Source organism: Bos indicus x Bos taurus, chromosome 18, assembly GCF_003369695.1.
Source record: "Bos indicus x Bos taurus breed Angus x Brahman F1 hybrid chromosome 18, Bos_hybrid_MaternalHap_v2.0, whole genome shotgun sequence".
Taxonomy (NCBI): Eukaryota; Metazoa; Chordata; class Mammalia; order Artiodactyla; family Bovidae; genus Bos; species Bos indicus x Bos taurus.
The window spans coordinates 29,871,508-29,888,426 of record NC_040093.1 but is presented as its reverse complement, the minus strand read 5'-3'; the positions used below and the strand labels follow the sequence as shown (position 1 = coordinate 29,888,426).

Genomic DNA, 16,919 nt, shown 5'->3' with positions numbered 1-16,919 from the left:
TTACTTGCCCCCCACCACCACCTGAAGTTCAAAAACTTGAGGTGGATGGGGGGTACTCTGATGAGCAGAACCACTGTGTTATGAAACTCAGGCAACTGAGGGGCAGATGGTGGCCTCTTTCCCTCCATCCAAGACAGTGGGGGCTCCTCCAACCGCTCAAACCCAACTTCTTAAACAAGTGTATCCCAGGATCCTTGGGTGGGGTCCAGAGGATCCTTAACCTGTAAAGTTGTTTAAGAGTTTCTGTGTGGATTTTTCTGGGTAGGGGATCTACAGTTAAAAATTTCAAAGCAATTTAAAAACCCGTGCCACCTAGCATTTTTCTGATTCCCACATCAGCCTACCCTTCACCCCAGGTACGGATTCCCAGAGCTTGAATGTGGGGATGGCTAGGGGATAGAAAGGCTCTCCTTTGTCTCTTCAAAAGAGGATTGGAAAAAAAAAATTTAAAAAAAAAAAAAAAAAGAGGATTGGGTGCCTACAGTCTGTGGAAGCCTTTTTTCCTTCTCCCCGCCCCCCCCCCCCAAATAACTCTGCAGATTGACAAAACAATTAACACCCAGGCTAGGCCAAGCTCCTTAAACTCTTGGCTGCAGGGAGCTGAGGAGAAGCATTAAGAGGCCATGCCTCATAAACTTTAAATTCTTGCACATGGGTTTATTACTGACTGGCTAACAAACTGCAGCTCAGCCAACCTGTAAAAATGTTAACTTGGGCAGGGCCCCAAATCCAATTCCGGCTCCCTGAGGAAGCTTTATTGCTAACCAGACTTCTGCCAAATCTGTACCCCCTCCCCCTCATTGTCAAGTTCTCCAGCTATACTCTGGGAGAGCAGGCTATGGCTTTGACTGTAGTCTGCACCTTATCTTTCTTACTGAAGGAAGAAATATCAGATTAACTGTCACTTCACTAAGCTTGAGATTGTTGTGGGGAAGTGGTGATCAGGTTTTCTATTTCACGGTCCGGTTGCCAAGTACTTGCTTCTCAGTGACGTCAGTCATGTTAAACCTTTTGAGAAAATTCTGCTTTCTCGGATGTCTGGTTTATGGTTGTAAAAATGGTGGGTTCAGGCCAGGAGCACACCTGGGTTATAAAATAAAAGGTGGGTTAACGTGCTTGGCTAACCTTGAGCAGAGCTCCCTGCAACGTGCCGAGTTCTTAGGGGAGTCTTCCCATGAAATGGGATGCTGCCTTCTTTTTAAGTAAAAGCAAGTTTCTGGGCCCAATTTGTCCAATAAATTGGAACTCTGAAGCAAAAAAGTCGTATTTCTTCTTTTAGTCCTCAACAGCTGATACCTTTTCTACCTCCCTTCCTCCATACCAGCTCCCTATCCTCAATATGTGGGAGCCCCAGCCTGGCTCCCGCCATGTTAAAAGAGTTGACCTGAGGGTACATACAAACTCTCAAGTTTGGCCAAGCAGACAACAGTTTCCCTATAGCCAAGGAACAATTGCCCCTGTTGTTTGCCCCCGGGTTATGAACTTCACAGGTGTCTATGAAGTTGAGCTCAAAGACATTATCTGATATAATTAATACCTTGTTTGTATGTGCACTTTCCTCTTCAAAGCATTTGCACAACTCTGAGCTTGCTTTATCCTCCTGACATTCTCTTGAAGCTGGTGAGGTACATTTAAACAACTTGAGCTCTTAATCCCAGAGCTGGGACTTCAGAAACTGTATCTCAATCTTGCTGGAGGTTTTAGAGGTGGAGAAACATAGGAACAGCTTAATGGATTCAATTCCCTAGGCTAAACTCTTGAGCTTCCTTGAGGGTCACAGATATGACTTTCACTTCTAGGTCTATGCCCAGGACCTGGTATTTATAGGTCCCAGAAGGTATTTGCAAAAGTTATGACAATCTTGTGAAGTTCTGCCCATTTTACAGATGAAACTTCAGTGGTTGTGACTTCACCAAAGTCATCTCTGCAGTGACTCAATAGGTCTTGAATGGAGGTTTCTGACTCCCAAGTTTCCTAGAATGTTTGTGTTTTTTTAAACCACTGAAAAGTGGGAGGTGGATGAAATGAAGTGCAATGTTGGAGCACCAAATCCCACCAACAGTAGCCTTCTATCTCAAGAGGACTTAATCATTTATTCCTTTTCATCATAGTTTTCCAGAGACACACCTGCAGAGGAAATCAGCTTGAATGCAGTCTCTCAAGTGTCCTAGTGATGGGGGCTTGGGTCAGATGAAGCCAGGCTTACAGAGACCAAGAGTGAGAGGTTAATCTGGAAGGAGGTAGAGCAGGAATATTCCCCTGCCCCAACCCCACATTCTGGAGTCTGCCTGCCTTCAAGTGTGGTCTAAAAGCAAAGACAAAGGTAATGTGGGAAGAAGGAGGTTGTGTGGTATTGGTGTAGTGATTAAAAGTGAGTGACTTCAAGTGGTCTATACATTCTTCATGGTGAATGGTTGAGAGAAGCAGCTTAATTACAGTAAAAGAAATCCAGTACTTCATTATGGCCCCTGCACAAGTTCAACTCACCCTTAGTCAGCATTGGGTAAGATTAAAGCTAACCCTCATTAGCTCTGGTAGAAAACTTCAAAGTTCAGTAATAAATCTGGCTGAGCAGGAGTTAACGTCAAGATGGTTTTGCTTATTTCAACTTGTATAAAAATCGCCTTTTGTTTTGGAGCTGCCATTATGGGCTAGGCCCTCTATTTACATGTTATTTTTTCAGTAAACATGTATTTAACAGCTGCATGTATCAGGCAGTACTCTTGAACTATGGCTAAAAAAATGAACAAAACTAAGACTCTGCCGTGGAGGAGCTAACTGTCTAAGATTAGTTATTTTTTATGCTTATAAGTGCCTTACCATAAAGGTGGTGATATCTCCCCCTCATCTGTAAAATGAGGGTAAGAAACTTGGCAAGAGGTCTCCAGGGAAGTCAGCAGTAAGGCCAGGGTTTACACCCAAGGGGATTCCATGGTGTCCAATAAATCTGCCTCTGTGGAATGAATAGTTGGGAACTGGGGCTTCTAGCCTACCTGGCTTGCCTTCCTAGCTCAGCAGCCAAGTAGGGTTGGTTGCAGAGCCTGACGTTCATCACCGTTAGCTGGTGCCTGGGGAGCAGGTCTCAAACCTTTAGTCTCCCTTCCCACCTCTTCACACACTCTGTTCCTAGGTTACCCGTGCAGGGTGCCCTCACCTCCCTGCTGTGTGAGGAAGGCATGGCCTACCACAAGCTTGAATTTCTAGGAAACGATAGCTCTGCAGAGTGTTTGGAGGATGATGGAGGAGGAGAGAGAGAAGGTCCTCTTTCCCCAGAGCAGTGGCATCCTCCCCAAAGCAGTGGAGTCCTCTGTCCTGAGGCTGAACCATCTCCATTCAAAGAACCACTGTAACTGAACATCACACTTAAAACACCCGTGTCCCTATAGCATACACATTAAGAAACAGCATTATCAGCACCTCAGATGCCACTTCTCTCCCCATCTCTACCCTTCCCAAGAAAACCACCACTATCAGGACTTCAAATACCGTGGATTGATTCGCCTATATTTGAACTGAATATCCTCTCGGATCTGGCTTCTTTCATTGCACATTCGGGATTCTCGCATAGTTCTGGATGTGGTTGTGGTAGACTGTCTTTCCTCCATAGTATTCGTCATGGGACCATCCACACTCCTGCTGTTGATGGGCATCTTGAGAAGTTTCCATTTTTTTGGCTATTACAGCTAGTGCTGCGCGAACCCCATTGTTCAAGTGAAATTGTAGAGGCGGGTTGGTTAGGTACATAACTGGGAGTTTAATTGCTGGGTTGACTGAGGATTACCTGGGATCTCAGCACAGTGGCCGAGTACTGAGATGTCAGCTTTTCTGTGTCTTGAAGTTGCTGAGCCTCTTCTGGATTTTATCTACCATCCCCTTCTCCCAACAGTCTCCTTCCTGGACCCATCCCCTCTGGGTTCCTGCTTCCCACCTGGCCCTGTGCTAAGAGACAGCAGTTCTTTATTAAATACCTGATGACGTCCTTTGTTTTGAGGGAGAAATCCTTTCCTTTATTTGTCCTTAAGCTCATGCTTGTCACACTCCCCCAAAGTAGAAGGGGAATCTGGAAAGGGCCCTGAATTTCTCAGGTGAGAACATTTTCCTGGGTGGAGATGTCTGTCCTGACTAGCGTGTGGGTGGGTGGCAGCCTTCTCATGTGGCCAAGGTGGTCGAGTCCAGCTCCTCCCTCGTCACAGAGGCAGTGAGGTATCTGAGACTCAAGGCCAAGCTGACTGGTTGTTATGCCGCCAGCAAACGCCTGAGTACCTGCTGGGTGCTCGGATTTCACAGGCAAGCAAGGCCCGTAGCTCCTTCACCTCAGTGAGCTCCCTAACTACAGGAGGAAGCAGATCAGTCACCAGGCAATTTTAATAGTGAATCCTTCATTCAGCAAATACCTATTGAGCACCTACCAAGTGTGAAGCTCTAGTCTAGGTGCCGGGTATGCCTTAGTGGCTTTGCAGGCCCTTCCACCTACTAGTTGGGGGAGATGGACAAAATAAGTTTTATATATATATATATCAAGGGAGAAAATCAAGGGAGAAAAATATAAAGTCACATACGAAAGGCTGCTGATGTGCTCCTGGAGGTGGAGGGCACCTGGAGGAAGTGATATCCAAGGCAGAGACTGGGGAAGGGGTTGGGACATGAGGGGTGGCAGGGAGTGTTCCTGCCAAGGGAACAGCATATGGGGTCCAGGAACTTAAACACGTTTAGTCTGGCTGGACCATGGAGTGTAAGGTGTGGAGAACAAAAGCGAAGTAGGAGGGTCCAGTCCAGCTCAGAATTTCCATCCCCCATAGGAGAGGCAGCATGGTGTTTGGGAAAGGCAGGTGGTGTATCTGGAGTTCCAGGTGTGCCCTCATGGAGCCCAGTGTCTCGTAAGTCTCCTCTGGATCCAGGACCCTGGGCCCACCTCCATCATCCCTTCTCGACTCCCGACTTTTCCCAGACCCAAAGACGTGGTCAGCCTCAGCTGAATCTTCCCCCTCGTTTCATTGAGTTAGCTGGCATTACCAGGCAGCAGGGCTGGCACGGAAGGGCTTTCAAACAAAACAAATCAGAAAAAAAACAACCTAAATACCATTTACTGGAGCGCTTACTGAGTTCCAGAAACTACACTCCGTACTTTATGTAATAAGCCCTTTTAATCCTCCTAAAAGCCCCATGAGGGGTGCGGAATTGGCCCCATTTCACTGGATAGGAAATCTAGGCTTGTGACTTTGTAACTCCTCCAAGGTCACCCAGCCAGTAGATTGTGGAATCAGAACTTGAAGCAGGTTGGACTCCTACATGTGAGGTACTTGGGAGTCAGGGTTGTGAGTCCTCTGGCCTTAGCCACGCTGGGGAAGATTGGAAATAGTTAACATCTGACCCGAGACCTCTGAATTCCTGTTCCCTCCACAGGCAGGCCTCTGTTAATCACCAGGATCTGGAGTGATAGGGGAGGGGCTGCGGAGGGGACAGTTCCATCCAGGCCCCCAGCCTCCCTTGTAGGATGTGGGGGAATAGGGAGCGCCCAGATACCAGGCGCCACAGTGGACAGTGCTCACTGTCAGTTCTGGTGGTTCATCTCCTCCCTCTCCTCACCCCATATTCACCTGCTCCCAGCATCAAGGACCTCCCCCAGCCCTGCTCTGAGTGGAGGAGCTTGATATCCAGCACCCACCCTGCTCTCCCAGCCAAATTTGGGCACCCATGAGGTTGCGGGTCTCCTAGAACATCAGTAGCCTACAAATTCCTCAGACTGACCAAAATCCCTCCAGGCTGTGGCTGCCAGGGTCCTGATGAACTTCAGGGTCCTGGGGTCCTGCTGTTTGCTCAGTGAACCAAAACACCTCCTCCTGGGGAGGAGAGCCCAGTGAACACTTTCCTTCCTCCCTTTACCCTGTCTTTGAGCTCACAGCTGTGGCTCTGTCACTGCCATCCGAGGAGAGGGCTCGGAGCCAGGGCCACACAGCTAAGAGGCAGGAGGGCTGGGGGCTGCTTCCTGCTCCCAGAGCCTCTGTGGGCCACAGAAAACCCTAGGAGGAGGAGAGAGCGGCCCTCCCTCCAGACTCTGAGTGTCCCAGGGGTTAGATTGGGAATGCGGCCAGGGAGGCCTGAGCCCAGGCTTTCCTCTTTCTCCTCAGTCTCAGTGACCGCAGTCTTCCTTGCTTGAGAGCACATGGGACCAGCTTGAAACTGCATCTCCCTTAGCAAGAAGCCTCAAACCTGTGCTGAAGACTAGAGACAGGTTGATCTTGCCCAGCAGGGAGGTCAGACCTCAGGGTCTCACGTTAACTTTGAGAAGTCTCTGCTTTCCCTGGAATTAATTGTATGCCTGTGGGTTTTTCTGAGAAGATTCCTCCCCCAAGTTTGGAAACTAGTATATTCCCCACTGGAACTGTCTTCCACCCTCCCCAGTTCAGGTCTGTTCAGAAGTTGTTTGGGCTCTTGTCAAAGGACACACCTGATGGCGTCCGTCTGGGCGCAGGCGAGGGAGACCGGGCTTCTGGGCCTCAGGCGGGTGCTCTGGTTCCAGCTCCTCGGCCTTGCGGCCCTAACTCTCTTGTGTGGGAAGCGCCTCCATGGCTAGCCCTGGACGTGGTTGGTCAGATAGAGGGCAGGGCCGGAGGCCTCAGCTGCCATCCTGGGTGTCTTGCTTAAGGCCGCCTGCCTCCTCCCAACGAGCCCCATCTTGTTATAGTTTCAGGCAGAGAGAAGACAGCTACTTGTGGGCTCCCCGCACACAAGCCAGAACAGGATGCCAGGCCCACACCCTGCCCTCACCCCAGAGTCAGCTTCAGCCGGGGCTTCCCACCAGGGCTTCAAGACCTACTATTTTCTGGTCTTTTATGGTCTTTTTCCACTTCCAGAATGCTCCTGCGTTCCCCAACTGGAACCCAGCTGGTTTTGAGTCAGTAGTTTGCAAGCTTGGCTGACTGTCGGAATTGCCTAGGGAGCTTTCTATTTCTGTCACACCCCCTTTCATATATAGTATTTTATATAGTTTGTGTAGAGTTGGGCTCACTGTCTGGGATTTCACATTAATATTTGTTCACTGTAAAGACAGTGTTTTTCAATAAAATAATAGCATGGACTATGTGACAGGTACAGCTTCTCAGCATTTTACATGTATTACCTTGTTTAATCACCATATCATGCCTTGAAGTAGATACTATTACCACCCCATTTAACCTCTGAGGCCAGAGAGGTTAAATAACATGCCCAGGATTATGAAAATAGTAGATAGCAGAACTTGGATTCAAATCTAAGCTGCCTGAACTTTAACCATTGAGCTCCACTGCATCTCAACAGAAGCAAATAAAAAATAAACACGTGAAAGTGCTTCTCTTCCTCAGTTCTGCTCCTGCAGGATAAGCACAGTTAATAGTTGAACATGAATCCCTGTAGACCTTTTTCTTGACAACGAAATTAGGTGTGCACACAGGAATTTTTGTAACAAGGATTGGACCTGTATCACACTTACAATCATTCTACAACTTACTTTTTCTTTTTTTTTTTTAAACTTACTGACTCACACACATCTTTCCAGACTGGTAAATACACTTCTATCTTGCTTTTGACAGCTCCTTAGTCTTTCTACCTGCCAGATATACCATGATTTATTTAGCTAACCCCCTATTTTTATCTTCTGCAGACATGGAAGTAGGGGGGAGTTACCGTAAAACTTGTGAGGTGTTTGGATTTTTAGAAATCTAACTCTCAGGAATCACCTTATTAGGAAAGACTGCTGCAGAAAGACGATTGGATAAATTGTTCCTCTTGACCCCATTCAGATAAATTAAACTTTTATGTTTGAATAATACCTTCAAGACAGAGTTTGCAGTAAGCCTAGTAAGGTTACTATAACATTTAAAAATCATGAGTTTTCACACTAACCATTGTTTTAAGATTTAATTATCTGAATGTTTCAAAAGCATTTGAAATAAAAAATTCTAAAAATTTAAATTGCAGAACTCAGATGTGAACTATCAAATATATTAGCACTTGTATTATTTTCCTTGGATGTTAAAAGCTTGAGAGTGTGATATTTATCAAAGTGAAATGCACTTTTCCTCAAGTTTCTCTTTAGTTTTCAAAATCTAGTTAGCAAGCATTTTGATGAATAAAACTTGATTTCCATTCTTAAAGAAAATACTTATTTCTGATCTTATTTTCTAAGAGGTGCTTATGGATTTTTTTCCTTAAACCCAAATATCACTGCAATAAACAGTCTTGTATAGGGTGATTGCACTGATGTTAAAGATTTACCCTTGAAAACCTCAAATAATTCATAACTCCCATGATTCAAGACATGTCCTCTTATGAACATATGTGACGTGTACGTGTGTGGAATAAGGGAATTTAGTTCAGTTCAGTTGCTCAGTCGTGTCCAACTCTTTGCGATCCCATGAACTGTAGCACACCAGGCCTCCCTGGCAATCACCAACTCCCAGAGCCCACCCAAACTCATGTCCATTGAGTCAGTGATGCCATCCAACTATCTCATCCTCTGTCGTCCCCTTCTCCTCCTGCCTCCAATCTTTCCCAGCATCAGGGTCTTTTCCAATGAGTCAACTCTTCGCATGAGGTAGCCAAAGTACTGGAGTTTCAGCTTCAGCATCATTCCTTCCAAAGAACACCCAGGACTGATCTCCTTCAGAATGGACTGGTTGGATCTCCTTGCAGTCCAAGGGACTCTCAAGAGTCTTCTCCAACACCACAGTTCAAAATCATCCATTCTTCGGCACTCAGCTTTCTTTATAGTCCAACTCTCACATCCATACGTGACTACTGGAAAAACCATAGCCTTGACTAGATGGACCTTTGTTGGCAAAGTAACGTCTCTGCTTTTGAATATGCTATCTAGGTTGGTCATAACTTTCCTTCCAAGGAGTAAGCGTCTTTTAATTTCATGGCTGCAATCACCATCGGCAGTGATTTTGGAGCCCCCAAAAATAAAGTCTGACACTGTTTCCACTGTTTCCCCATCTATTTCCCATGAAGTGATGGGACCATGATCTTCGTTTTCTGAGTGTTGAGCTTTAAGCCGACTTTTTCACTCTCCTCTTTCACTTTCATCAAGAGGCTTTTGAGTTCCTCTTCACTTTCTGCCATAAGGGTGGTGTCATCTGCATATCTGAGGTTATTGATATTTCTCCCAGCAATCTTGATTCCAGCTTGTGTTTCCTGCAGTCCAGCGTTTCTCTTGATGTACTCTGCACATAAGTTAAATAAGCAGGGTGACAATATACAGCCTTGATGTACTCCTTTTCGTATTTGGAACCAGTCTGTTGTTCCATGTCCAGTTCTAACTGTTGCTTCCTGACCTGCATACAGGTTTCTCAAGAGGCAGATCAGGCAGTTTGGTATTCCCATCTCTTTCAGAATTTTCCACAGTGTATAGTGATCCACACAGTCAAAGGCTTTGGCATAGTCAATAAAGCAGAAATAGATGTTTTTCTGGAACTCTCTTGCTTTTTCCATGATCCAGCGGATGTTGGCAATTTGATCTCTGGTTCCTCTGCCTTTTCTAAAACCATTAGATGCTTATCATTCACTGGTCTCTCTTGTTTTGAAATTATGTTACTTTTTACATTTTTCTTAATTTGGGAGATTTTAATTTCTTCAAACTTTGCATGCAAAGTGAGACTTTAGTATTTCCAGCAACATTTCAAATTTTGACAAATGAAGTCTGCAAAAATATAACTGTGTGGAGTTCCAGAGCCACCGTGCCTGTGTTCAGGCTGTCTGCTTACTAGCTGTAGAAACTTGGGTAAATTTGCTTAACCTCTATGCTTCAGTTTCCTCATCTGTAAAATAGAGGTAATAATGAGGATCTCATAAGGCTGAGTTAGTGTGTAAAAAAGCATGAAATAAATAAATGTTAGGTGTTAGCAGTGGTAATAATAGCCATGTTGCTACAGCTAGACTAGTTGTTATACACGTATCTTTAGACTGCATTCCTACAGGCAAAATTGCTGGGTTAAGGGACTTTCGTAGTTCATTCAACAATTACTGAATGCCTACTTTGTGTCAGGCACTGTGCTAGGTGTTGAGATTTAGTAATAAGCAGATTCTAACAGTCTTTGCCTTTGGGTATTATACAAACTAGTTAAGGGAGATAGGCAATAGAAGTAAACGTGTAATTACAAGTTGTAATGAAACCTGTGGAAGAGAGTTACATGGGCTTCCCAGGTGGCTCTAGTGGTAAAGAATCTGCCTGCCAATGCAGAAGAGGCAAGAGACACAGGTTCTATCTCTGGATCGGGAAGATCCCCTGGAGTAAGAAACCCACTCCAGAATTCTTGCTGGAAAATTCCATGGAGAGGAGTCTGGTGGGCTACAGTCCTTGGAGCTGTAAAGAGTTGGACAAGACTGAGCACAGGAGAGTTTTTAACAGGGGAAACTGACCTACTTTGGGAGGGTTGAGGGAAAGTTTTCCTAAGAAAGTAATTTTTGAATTTGGATCTGGAAGATGTTGGGAGGTAACTGGGTAGCATTGGAATGGGAATGTAGGAGACACTGAAGGAGCAGGTGTGCAGATGCCCTGTGGTAAGGGGTTACGATGCACTTAAGAGGGCCACTGTAGCTAGACAGTGCGGATAGGGACTGGGCACACTAGAGATTTTGGTTTTTATCCTGAGAAGAGTGGCACATCACTGATAAGTTTCAAAACAGGAAGTGATCTTACCCTCTCAAATGTATCATCTATAGAATTTCTAAAAGGTCCTCCTTTATTAAAATGGAGAATACTGTATTCATTTAGGCTAAAAATGATGTAGTAAATACTAAGCTGGGGGAAGGAGAGATGGAGAGACATGAGTCTTGGCGATTGACTGGCAAGAAAAGTCTGAGGGAGAAATGGTCAAAGAAAAGGATGCTAGATAACCGTAGGCTACGCACTATGCTAAATAGTAACTCCTTTACCTGAAGTAGGTATTACTGGCATCCTTCCCACCTTACAGACAATGGAAACATATTGCTCAGAGTCTTGTCACTGAAACCAACATTTGAATTCGGGTACTCTAGACACAGACCTTGGGCTGCTTCTGAGGCCCAGATTTTGGGTTTGTATAGCTGAGTACACACTGTACCCTTCCCTGGGAGACTGGAAAAGGACCAGATTTAGGCCAAGAGCAAAGAAGATCATGAATTTGCTTTTTGACATAATGATTTTACTATTATGGATTATGCCTTTAAAGCATCAGGGGGGAGATATTGAAAAGACAGGTATATATGTTGGTCAGAAGAAGGATCTGGACATTTGAAATTTTAATACATACTCTGAAGCACGCTCAAAAATCTATACCAATTTACCTTACAAGAAGTAAAGGTGAGAATCAGGAACTTTAAAAAACCAACAAACTGTCTTCCCTGGATCCACCTCCAGAAACTGATCAGTGGAAGTGATGGGTGGGCTGGAAGCAGGGAATCTGAATGTTTTTTTTTAAAGTTCTCTAGGTGATTTTATCAGTTGTGTTTGGGAACCATTGTTATGTGATATCATGAAGACCGTTGTAAAGAGCTAGGTGTATCTCTTTTAGAGAGAATATAAAAGAAAGGGACAGATTTGTGAGATGTGAATGGAAGTGTGGCTCCCCCCGCCCCCAACCTCCTTTGGCCCCTTGGCTTGCAAGGATCTTAGTTCTCTGACCAGGGACTGAACCTGGGCCACCAGCAGTGACAGTGCCAAGTCCTAACCACTGGACTGCCAGGGAATTTCTGAAAGCATGGCAATTTGAATTTAACTTCCAATGCTTGTCTTAATGGCAGTTGATCCATTTTTTTCCCTTAATTTTCTGCTTACTTCAGTATTTCACATGACCTTTACCTTCTTGGGTTTTTTTTGTTTGTTTGTTTGTTTTGCTTTTTAAATCACTGTCACTAGTTTTGAATACTTAATTGTGCTTTGAAAAGCACAGTGCATTTTATTTGGCTCTAACCAGAGCCTGAGTATGTATGTGTATGTGTGTTCCCATTTTAGAGACTAAAAATAATTTGTTGAGAGCTTACTGTTAACAGCTTAAATATGAATTGACCTGCCCAGGCTGCAGGGCCAATGTGCAACACTTTTGCCCACCAGACCCTTGATTGATATCCCAGAGGTCCCAGGTCAATCTCCAGATCTTTGCTCTCATTCTTCAGGTGAGGATCACTGACAGCACGCTAACACTGAGCTTTGAGTCAACTGTCTCTGGAATTCCCATAGTGCTGTGGAGTACAACTCAGCTTGGGTTTCTCTCTGGAGAGTACAAGGGAGGATCCAGCTCCCATGGGTGAGAAGAACCTGAGTAACATTATTTAGGTCTTTCCAAAGAGCTTTGTGCAGAGAGGCAAAACTTCTCATAGAAAGAATTGCTTCCTCCTCAACAACGGGGAGTTGCCATATAACTTTACTAGGCAGAGGTGGGCAAAATCACATCTCTTTCTGATTGCAAAACATATTTACTGTGAAAAAACTGGAAGATGAGCAGAATGGAGGCCTACCACCCATTAAGGACTTTAGTCATTTCAAACGAACATTTTCAATAGATCTTCCACATCCATTTTCCTAACCAAGTCTTCCTTGAGGATATCTGAGGGAGAGGAGTCCCATTGCTTTATCGCTCCACAGCTGGCCCTCCTTTCTCAACAATCCAGCTTCATTTTCTACTTCTGTGAATCAGAGAAGGGCTTTGTAAAGCCATTCCTTGTACCAACAGGCATTTGAGAATGCCTTTCATCCAATACTTCAGCTCTAGCTCTGTGGTTGACTCTTTAGCATTCCCCACGGTGGTGATCTAGTGGTGATGGGTCATCATGAACACATCCAAGGCAGCGGGTCCTCTTGTGCTGCTCTCAGCATTTGGGAATCAAAGTTTGGCTCCTCTGAGAATGCCAAACAGCTATGGCAGGACACTTGGGATGCTTCATCTTCCACCATGCCATGGGACAGCCCCTTGGGCTCCCAGCCTGCCCCACGGGCTCCCCTTGTCCTACCCCTGCCACCCAGCATGCCTCTTGGCCTCTGCCTATTGGCCTCCTCAGATCAGATTCTGCTCACGCTCCTCCATCTTGGACTTCTTTGGCTTGGAAAGTCGTTGGTTGTGGAAAGAACTAGTCTGCCTTCCCGGCAGCCAAGACTCAGCTCCACCCCCACCAGTTTTTTTTTTTACAAGTATAAAAATATTAATATTTTATGTTATAATTGTCAGGCTCAGGCTATAAGCTATAAATGGCTGTTTTTATGACGTGTTTTTTTCCCCTGAGCAGACCATTGTTTTTCATTGATATTTTTTACAACATTGAAGGCTGTAGATGAGACGTTTGAGCTACTGTAGCACACATACTTAAGTATTCTGTTGAATGTTAAGTTGTTGAGACTTTTTAAACACTAAGCAATAGTCAATGAACATCGGTGCAGGTATGGTTTTGTCACATCTTGGTTGATTTCCTGGCACAATTCCTTGATCAGAGGATTTCGTTAAGGCTTAATTGCCAAAAAGTTTCTGCCAATTTACATTCCTCTAACGCTCTAACAATATTTAGCAGCATCCATTCCCCAAGTATTTCACAACACGTGTCCTTTTACTTTGTATTTCTTAGTAAGTGAACTATTTTCTATGTATGATTTTACTCAGGAAAATGCCAGAATCTTCTTCTGAAGGCAATTCCATACACTTTCCCTCTCACCTTTTTATCCTAATCCCTTAACAAAAGATAGTGATAGCTACAAGGATAAATTTGTTTGCTTTATAAACTAGAGGTGTCCCTAAAGCAAACTAGAATGGAAACATCTTTGACAGTATCTCCCCCATTCCCCAACAAGTTGCCTTTTGGCTGTAACACTTTTAAACTGGCATTATTCTTTCCTTCTCATCAAGATGTCCAAATATCAGTAGGGAAACTGTCCAAGATTGATCATTTGAAGGACATTTACCCCAGAATGATGGATGGTTTTATTTTGCCATAACATCCAACAAGGTTGGACATTGGGACTAAATAAAACCTCTGTGTCATGGCTGAGAAGACAAGCTTCTGACTTTCAAGGGTGTGCCCTTGAGAGTTTGGAGGTGTGGCTGTCTGGGGAGGCCTTACAAATAGCTGTGAAAAGAAGAGAAGTGAAAAGCAAAGGAGAAAAGGAAAGATATAAGCATCTGAATGCAGAGTCCCAAAGAATAGCAAGAAAAGAAAAGAAAGCCTTCTTCAGTGATCAATGCAAAGAAATAGAGGAAAACAACACAATGGGAAAGACTAGAGATCTCTTCAAGAAAATTAGAGATACCAAGGGAACATTTCATGCAAAGATGGGCTCGATAAAGGACAGAAATGGTATGGACCTAATAGAAGCATAAGATATTAAGAAGAGCTGGCAAGAATACACAGAAGAACTGTACAAAAAAGATCTTCATGACCCAGATAATCACGATGGTGTGATCACTGACCTAGAGCCAGACATCCTGGAATGTGAAGTCAAGTGGGCCTTAGAAAGCATCACTACGAACAAAGCTAGTGGAGGTGATGGAATTCCAGTCGAGCTATTCCAAATCCTGAAAGATGATGCTGTGAAAGTGTTGCACTCAATATGCCAGCAAATTTGGAAAACTCAGCAGTGGCTACAGGACTGGAAAAGGTCAGTTTTCATTCCAATCCCAAAGAAAGGCAATGCCAAAGAATGCTCAAACTACTGCACAATTGCACTCATCTCACACGCTAGTAAAGTAATGCTCAAAATTCTCCAAGCCAGGCTTCAGCAATATGTGAACCGTGAACTTCCTGATGTTCAAGCTGGTTTTAGAAAAGGCAGAGGAACCAGAGATAAATTGCCAACATCCGCTGGATCATGGAAAAAGCAAGAGAGTTCCAGAAAAACATCTATTTCTGCTTTATTGACTATGCCAAAGCCTTTGACTGTGTGGATCACAAGAAACTGTGGAAAATTCTTCAAGAGATGGGAATACCAGACTGCCTGATCTGCCTCTTGAGAAATTTGTATGCAGGTCAGGAAGCAACAGTTAGAACTGGACATGGGACAACAGACTGGTTCCAAATACGAAAAGGACTTCGTCAAGGCTGTATATTGTCCCCCTGCTTATTTAACTTATATGCAGAGTACATCATGAGAAACACTGGACTGGAAGAAACACAAGCTGGAATCAAGATTGCTGGGAGAAATATCAATAACCTCAGATATGCAGAAGACACCACCCTTATGGCAGAAAGTGAAGAGGAACTCAAAAGCCTCTTGATGAAAGTGAAAGAGGAGAGTGAAAAAGTTGGCTTAAAGCTCAACATTCAGAAAACAAAGATCATGGCATCTGGTCCCATCACTTCATGGGAAATAGATAGGGAAACAGTGTCAGACTTTATTTTGGGGGGCTCCAAAATCACTGCAGTTGGTGACTGCAGCCATGAAATTAAAAGATGCTTACTCCTTGAAAGGAAAGTTATGACCAACCTAGATAGCATATTCAAAAGCAGAGACATTACTTTGCCAACAAAGGTTCATCTAGTCAAGGCTATGGTTTTACCAGTGGTCATGTATGGATGTGAGAGTTGGACTGTAAAGAAGGCTGAGTGCTGAAGAATTGATGCTTTTGAACTGTGGTGTTGGAGAAGACTCTTGAGAGTCCCTTGGACTGCAAGGAGATCCAGCCAGTCCCATTCTGAAGGAGATCAGCCCTGGGATTTCTTTGGAAGGAATGATGCTAAAGCTGAAACTCCAGTACTTTGGCCACTTCATGCGAAGAGTTGACTTATTGGAAAAGACTCTGATGCTGGGAGGGATTGGGGGCAGGAGGAGAAGGGGACGACAGAGGATGAGATGGCTGGATGGCATCACTGACGCAATGGACGTGAGTCTGAGTGAACTCCGGGAGTTGGTGATGGACAGGGAGGCCTAGCGTGCTGCAATTCACGGGGTCGCAAAGAGTCGGACACGACTGAGCGACTGAACTGAACTGACTCAATTCCAACCTAAAAGCAGGCCTGGAATGAGTTCTCAGTTTAGTATCCATTAATTCTTAGAAGTCTATTTAAGAAGCAAAAGCTTTCTTCTTTCAATGGCTCTAGTACCCCAGGGACTCAACCCTTCTTGACCAGGTTTTACAGTGCTTCCAGCTCAGGATCTGAGGCCATGCTTGGCAGTATGGTCTTTAGAGAGGAGCTTTGAGCACAGGCCAGGGACTCCTGGTTCCACTGAATGTTTCTATCTAGCAGATATACTAGAGCTCTAATCTAAAAAAAAAAAAGATTTTTTTTTTCTCTAGAAGTAGCCTCAAGTTACTAACTCCCTCAACAGTATTCTAGGAATTGCATGTGTTGTGTTTTTTTTTTTTTTTTTTTTAATATTTGTTTATTTGGCTGCACTGGGTCTTCATTGCTGCATGTGTACTCTTAGTTGGGGCATTTGGGATCTGGTTCCCTAACCAACGATCAAACCCAGGCCCCCTGCATTTGGCGCCTGGAGTCTTAACCACTGACCACCAGGGAAGTCCCTGGTGCTGTGTATTTAGACTCAGTGCTGAAACCTATCAGTTTATATTGGTACAGATGCCTACCTCTTCATCAGATTCATAGACTTTATGATTCAGAATCTCTGCGAGAGAAACAGAGTTTAAAGCAGTCAAATGACTTTAAGGTCCTATGTGGGTGTGGAAGTAAGAGCTATGTTTAGATCTCTTGTTTTTCGGCCTTACAATCTAAACTGTTGCCCCATGTGCTCATCAGTGCTCACCAACTTGCCCCAGAAACAGTTTGCCACAAGCCCATTCACGCCTCCATGACTAGGCCAAGATTCGTGGCTTGTGGAGATAGACTTCAATCAGGAACGGGAATCAGCTTACTTCACTAGCTGTTAGAAGGAAGGGGAGAAGGGGGATGAGTAATGATGAGACCTGGTTTCAGATCAATTTCATTTTGAAACCAGTGATACAAGCCAGCAGTGCCAGGAAGCA

The 16,919-nt window shown here is 44.5% G+C and overlaps 1 protein-coding gene across 8 annotated transcripts in view; it reads left to right on the top strand.

The window, feature by feature from the left end:
* The window catches only part of CDH3 (cadherin 3), a 138,636-nt gene that overhangs the window by 73,210 nt on the left and 48,507 nt on the right, over positions 1–16,919 (top strand). The gene's annotated exons all lie outside the window — the stretch shown is intronic.